Raw genomic sequence first — 7,561 nt, forward strand, 5'->3', positions numbered from 1 at the left:
CTGGACACAGCACTCCAGGGGTGGCCTCACCAGTGCTGAGTCCAGGGCAAGAATCACTTCCCTGGACCTGTTGGCCACACTGTTCCTGAGCCAGGCCAGGATCCATTGGCCTTCTTGGCCACCTGGACACACTCTGGCTCCTGTTCAGCTTCCCCTCCATCCCCATTCCCAGCTCCCTTCCTGCCTGGCTGCTCTCCAGCCCCTCTGGCCCAGCCCGTGGGGCTGCCGGGGGTTGTTGTGGCCAAAGTGCAGGACCCGGCCCTTGGCCTGGTTGAACCTCATCCCGTTGGAATCAGCCCAACTCTCCAACCTGTCCAGGTCCCTCTCCAGAGCCCTCCTGCCTTCCAGCTGAAGGACCAGCCTCACTGCCCTGCTTGGTTTCCCTGTCTGTCTGAAGCCCTGCAGTCGTACCTGGCAGTTCCCAGAGCTCTGGCCTCGTGTAAATCATTTATTAGTCACTCTGCCCGCCTTTAATTGCAGTTCTGCTCCTCACAACTGACAACAACAGCCACGTTTGAAGCTGCCTGGAACTGCTGCTGCTCCCCAAGGTTCCCAGGGCCGAGTTAAGTTTATATGTATTTATATAACAAATGAATGACTCATATTTTCAAAGGGGCCTCGGTGCGGCGCGAGGTTCCTAATCCTGCAAAGATTTATGGGCACTGAAATTTGTGGGATTATTCCTGTGTTTAAAAGCCCTTTTCCCCCGAGAATTAATTTCACCCTCACGCTCAGAGCATTTAAAAAAACGCTTAGGGCAAGTTCCTCAGCTCACATGAGTCTTTTATCCGAGCTGTGTTTGCAAACAACTGTGGACACGGTCAGTGATTTAATACAATAGGAAAATAAATATTTTCGTGTTTTCTAATGACTGGGGCTGAAGTCCCCGCCAGTTTTAGCAGCTAGCTGAAAGAGAAAGTGAAAGCAAACAGCCCCAAGTCAAATATCTCCTTCTTTGTAATCACTTAGGAATTTGTTGTTGTTTTTCAGTTTGGAACCCTACATACATAAACCTAAATAAAACATACATAACCCTAAATAAAACGGGTAAACATTTATCAACTTGTTAGTTTTTGTGGTTTGTTTTTTTTTTCAGGGGATGAGTGCATTGGAAGAGAGATTTTTTTGCTAACACTAAGAGGCTGCTCTTTCCTTCTCTTCACCCCCAAGCCCCAAAATTCATCCTAATGGCTGGAGAGCCTTCTCCCTATGGATTCACCACATGCCTTAGAAACTTGGTGAAGCCTTGGATTGCTGCCCTGCTCCAGACTCTGCTGGGCTGGGGAAGAGGGAAGGGGAGTGTGTGCCCTCGGAATCTGGTGCTTCCCACAGGTATCCCAGAGGAACAGGATCCTCCTCATCCGCCTCAGGCAAAATCAACCAGCTTGGCTCCAGGAATTTAAACTCTGTGTCTGACTAACCTGGAATTTAAACTCTGTGTCTGACTAACCTGGAATTTAAACTCCTCTGTGTCTGACTAACCTGGCCAGGGCTTTTGCCTGAAGCAAATCCAGGAGCACCTGCACAGTCCCTACCTGGGAGAACCTTTTCTCCTGGCACAGGGTCAGCCCGTGGCTGCTGCAGCCCCTGGCATGGCTAAGCATGGCTTAATTTGAGACATCCAGGAGCTGTTGCCAGCGTAGTCTAAACTCTGCTCCCAAGGGATTAAGTCCATATTGACATAAATGCTTTTTTCTTATTGTTAGCAACTCTCTTTTCACTTTTTTTTAAGCATGAGAAACTTCAGCCAGCAAACAGAAGCAAAGACCCAGCCTGAATTTCTGCCATATCTCCTTAAAAATATTTTCATTCTTGCAGAAGCAGAATTTTGGGAAGTTCATCAAATTGAAGAGAAAGTACATTTTTTACTGTATAATTAAAAATATTAATTATTATTAAAAAAACAGATGTGCAGTGGCACAGGTTGCCCAGAGAATCTGTGGCTGCCCCGTCCCTGGAAGTGTCCAAGGCCAGGTTGGAGCGACCTGGACTAGTGGAAGGTATCCCTGCCCTTGGCAGGGGGTGGCACTGGGTGAGCTTTAAGTCCCTTCCAACCCAAAGCATTCCATGATTCCATGATTATCCAGCAGGCCTGGACTCAAACCAGTGATGGCAGCAGCAGAACTGCACTCAGGGGTGTGTTGTTACCCCTCAGGTCTGCTGATCCCTAATTTCCCTCCCTTCCTTTCCTCCAGGGCAAGTAGAAGTCCCCCTTTTCCTCTCCTCACTTTTGTACCCCCAGCCCAAATATTTTGTCATTCCAGGCTGTAAGTGCTCCTTGGAAGTTGCCAGGATGACCCTGCCAGAGCCCAAACTTGGGTAAGACTTTAATATAACCCAGAAAAGCCCGATTGTGTCACTGGCATTTCATCTCCTGCTGCAACAAAGGCCAAGTCAGTTGAGGAATATTGCCTGGAATTCTCACCTGGCTTCCCCCAGCTCATGGAAAGGCTTTGCTCTGTGCTTCCCTCTCTTTTCACACCCCCTCCCCTGCCCATTTCCACCCCACCTCCACCCCCCGTTGGGGCTGCACTGTCAAAAGCCTATTCCCAGCCTGGATGGCTTTTTATTGAATGTTTGTGAGGTTTGGATTAAGGTCTTACACTGCAAGCAAAGCTGTAATTATTTTTGCCTGTATTACTATATATTGAATCGATGTAACTTTTCAATAAAGGTGGTTCAATGCAGGACACTCCCAGATGAGTTGGGAATATAGAAACCACAGTCATTATCCCAGAGGGTTTTTTTTTTCTTCTTCTTTTTTTTTTTCTTTTCCTCTTGGAGGGAAATGGAAAAAGAATTAGAGATGAGCCTTATTGTATTAACCTTGACAGCTTGCAATTATCAACTGAAACACTTGATTAAAATTGTCACAAGGTTGGAGAATTTTTTTATAAATAAATAATCAAACACGGGTAGTACCCAGATGCTGTGGTGATAGGCACCTTTAATGGGTGTAATTAATAATGATCATAAGCCTGGTGGGTACAAGTAGCCTTTGAAAATGCTGCCTTGGAGTGGGAAAGGACTCTTTGCAATTCCAACAGGCATTTGGTGACAACTGGGAAGGGGCTTAGTGCTGAATCATGGAATTCTGGAATGCTTTGGGTTTGGAAGGGACCTTAAAATCATCCAGTGCCACCCCTGCCATGGGCAGGGACACCTCCCACTAGCCCAGGTTGCTCCAACCTGGCCTTGGACACTCCCAGGGATCCAGGGGCAGCCACAGCTTCTCTGGGAATTCCATCCCTGCCCCTCCCCACCCTCACAGGGAGGAGTATTTTCCTAGTGAAAAGGCAGATTTTTGTTTTCTCTCATTAAAAAGGGAGCTCTTGTCCAGCCTGTGAAATGGTAAGAGAGACTCAAATGATCATCCCAACAAATGAAAAAATAATTAGTTAATTAAAATTTTGTTTAGTTGAGAGATATTTCAAACTTCTTGCTAACACTTCAGGTTTTATTTGTTTCCAAGCAGTCTGTGCCACTTCTACCTCTGCCAATAAACAGGGCAGGAAAATATCCTTGATCCTTCCAAGGTATCAAATTTAATCAGATGATAAATACATATTTTTCATGTATGTTGACATAATTTATATATGATTTCCAGACCTAAATCCCTGTCTGGGCTCTGGAATCATTCTGATTCAGGCAGGAGCACGTTGCTGAAAATGTGGAATTGGTCCTGTCATTTTTACCTGGTCAGAGTCTCTGCTGAGAGTTATTTTGAAATGCTGTGTCTGAAGTGTTGACAAATCCCACCCCTTACAAGGTTTCCAGAGCAACTCCTTTTCCTGTTACCTGTTTTCCCAGCCTTTTATTGGAAGGGGGCTGGAATGCCCAGTGCTGCTGACACTCCAAACTTCCTCCAGACAAGATCCTAATAATTAGATCCTTCAGCATAAACACCTGGATTTATTTAGGGAACAGTGCAAATGGAGGCTGTTCCTTGGGGCAGCAGCCTCCAATACCTCCAATACCACCAGGATCCTGGTGGTTCATGGAATATCTGCCTTTCTGGGCTTTGCCTGCAATTCCTTGGAACTGAGCTTTGCATTTTCACGTGCTGAGCCAAAGGGAATCTGCTCCAGCAGGTTCCAATTTTCCTGCTTTTCCCATCAGTGAGGTGAGTGGGTTGGGCAGTTGGGGTTTAGTCCTGTGTCCCATCACTTCTTATCTTCCCAGGGCCCTTCCTAAACAGCCTTGACACGGGCACAAGGGTTGCTGTGCTGGGAATCACCTGCTCCCAATCTGGAGAGCACAGGGAAGGCAGAGGGGGCCAGGCTGGAATTCCTGCTCCTTCCCTACCTACCACGGGCTGTTACACTGTGGGAATGTGGAGCAGATGGCAGGGGAGAGAGGAAAAGCAGGAACACGTGGCACGGGGGGTTATCCAAGGGGATCCCACATGTCTTGGCTGTTGTGCAGCCCAAAATCAGCAGAGCTGCAAGTTTCAGGCTTGGTTAATACTTCTATATATTTTATATATATATATTTCTACATATAATATATCAATATAGCATTATTATTTAGAAGTATTAATATAGTAGAAGTATTAAAAGTATTAATATAGTATTAATAGATATATAGTATAGAAGTATATGATATACATATTTCCTACCAGAAGCTTTTGAGCATCACCAAATTCTCCAAAAATACATTTTTGGAAAAAAAAACTTCTCCCTGTAGACTGCTGGAATAATGGGAATGCTGATCTGAGGATGAAGCTTCTGTTTAGACTGGTTTTAACTCAGGCTTAAACACTGCTGTGGTCACCACACATGGAAGTTATATTCTAGATTTTCAGTTGTGCTTGTGAGTGGAATGGCATGGTCTGAGGGGCTGCTATTAATTAATGGATATAATAATAACAACAATAATAATAAGTATGGCTATAACTACTAATTATAAATATAGAATTAGATCATACATATTATTATTTCAAATCTCCTCATTGCAACAGGCTGCAGTGAGGAGGATGGAGGTTGTATCACCAGGAAACCTGCCCTTGAACAAAAGGTGTAGCCAAAACACATCCCAAACTTTGGATTAAAGCTATAAAAAATCCCCATGGGGATGTTTTCCACATATTGTGGGTGAAGAAACTGAGAGGTGATGTCAAAACCCTTTCCTGATGGGCTTTGGGAAGGGGCCTGCAGATATTCACTGTGCTTTGGCCATTCCAATCCAGCTCTATTTGCTGCTGCCCAGGTTTGATCCAGCAGCAAATAAATCAGGAATTACATGCCCAGCCTGGCTATTCCTGGTTCCCGGCCCAGGGAGGGGGCAGGAATTCTCAATCTCCCATTGCCCCAGCACAGTGAGTCCATTCAAGGAGCCTCTCTGGGAGCCTCCCGTTGAGTTTTTGGCCACATGTGTCTGTCAGCACTGTGGGAATGTTCATTTGGAGATCAGGCTCTGTGTACCTGGAGCCTTTCCAAGGCATGTGCTCCCCAGCTTGCAGCCATTTCAATATTTCACTTGGAATTCGCCTCCGTGGCTGGAAGAGTTCAGGAGTTCCAAGGACCTGGCGTAACAAACCCTGGGCAGATGTGTTTGTGAGGGAACCACAGCTCCTTAAATTAATATATTTATGTTTGTGTTGGTGTAGAAATCCCACAAAAAGACAGGGATATGGTCAATAAATTCTGTAACCATTTATCTATGCCCAGGTCTTTTTATCCTGACTTAACTCACTAATTAATCCTGAACACAAATTCTGAACAAGGAGTGGATTTTTATCAGTAAAAATTCATGGATGTGAGGTTTTAGCATGGAGATTTTGTTATATTTAATATCAAAGCTCTGTTTGTACAATCTCTTATTGATCACTGATTTACAGGCTGCATAAAAGATGTTGTCAACACCAAGTGGCTTAAATGGCACCAAGTGGTCTCTGGTATTTCACCTCTTTATAGACAGGTTAAAAAAGAGAGAAACTTTTGCTAAGCAGAGTTACCTTACTTTAATTTGAATTATTAATTTAAATACGAAGTCAGTTGGTTTTTAATCTGTCCTCTTTCTGTCTCCCAGGAACAATCTGAGTGATTTTTCTCACTGATTTGTGTTCAGCTCTACCTCAGGTAACTTCTTAATATTTAGACCTTCTCTACAAAAGCAGTTAGACAAGTTTAACTTTAAAGCAGATTTAAATCTGTTCTAAACACAGTGATTTATCCTTACATTAAGCTTAAGCTAAACAAGAAAACTGCTCTTAATTTAATGGGCCTTCCTACTTAAATGTTTAATTAAAGCAGTTTGAAATTGCGTTGCCTTGAAACAGTTCCCTAAAACAGCAAAACCCTCTCCTTTTTCATAAAAATGCAGTGAAATAAATACACCCTTTCAATGACTGATGCAGAAAACACTTCCCCCCCTAAAAAAAAAGGAAAAAAAAAGATACCTGCAGGGTGGGTGGTGATGGTGACTCTTTAGACAGCAGGATCATACAGAACATGAACAAATTTCTAAATAGTTTAAATAAATATCTACAACTGTTGGGCCAACAAAACTTTCTATACCTAGAGTTTAAAAAAATTGCCTGAAGTCCTTCTTTTCATCTTCCTTAAACAGAGAAAAGAAATTATATTCCCTGTCTACACAATACCTGTGGATTTACAGGGGCAGATCAATGGGTTTGCCCATTAATGGGGAGATGATGATCTTTCATTAATAGGGAGATCTTTCATTAATGGGGAGATGATGATCTTTCATTAATAGGGAGATCTTTCGTTAATGGGGTGATGATGATCTTTCATTAATAGGGAGATCTTTCATTAATGGGGTGATGATGATCTTTCATTAATGGGGAGAAGATGGTCTTAGAAAAGTGGATTTTCATGGAAATGGGGCAGGGGAAGAAGCTGTTGCAGAATTCCCTAAGCTGGCTTTTAAAAAGGGAATCGTTTTTGGTCGGCACGCTCAGAATTTCCTTATGACACCAAATAATCCCGGTTTCTGTGAGTCCCCGTGGCCCAGCTGAGGGTTTCTGTTCCCCCCCCACCCCGGCAGGTGTGGTTTGTAGGGCTCATTTAGAATTCCCACTGCCTCTTGGCTGGGCTCAATTCCCGGAGCTGCGTTTTCTCTGGGATCTCCAGCGAAGGCTGAAGGAGCCAGATGACTTCTCCGGCCCTATAAAGGCTTTTTTATGGAGACTCGGAGCACATTTATGTGCCACAGCTCCCCCCCTCCGCAGCCTGTTAAAAGCAGGAATTGAGCGCGGGTTCCCATTCTCATCTCGCTGCCCACATTTGTTTCGCAGATCACCTTTAAAAGGGCTGTAAATGGGCTGCGGGGCTCAATTCCCGGGCTGAGCCTAAACCTCTTTTCGCAGAGCTGAGTATTAACCCGCGTTTAACAAGTCCCCGCAGCCCCAGGAGAAGCCATTCCTCACAAAAGAGCTCCTATTCCACTATACTCTAATGGAAGGTCCCTTCCAACCCAACTGATTCTATGATTCTATGATTCTATTCCACTATATTCTAGTGGAAGGGGGTTGGAAAGGGATGGGTTTAAGGTCCTTCCCAACCCAAACCAGGCTGTGGTTGAAGGGCACCATCGGCTC

General features: G+C 44.4%; 1 protein-coding gene across 1 annotated transcript in view; it reads right to left on the reverse strand.

Annotated features, from left to right (window-relative positions):
• Positions 1-7,561, reverse strand: part of EBF2 (EBF transcription factor 2) — a 133,720-nt gene that overhangs the window by 1,424 nt on the left and 124,735 nt on the right. The window lies entirely within an intron of this gene.

Source organism: Corapipo altera, unplaced genomic scaffold (assembly GCF_003945725.1).
Source record: "Corapipo altera isolate COAL_440 unplaced genomic scaffold, ASM394572v1 171, whole genome shotgun sequence".
NCBI lineage: Eukaryota > Metazoa > Chordata > Aves > Passeriformes > Pipridae > Corapipo > Corapipo altera.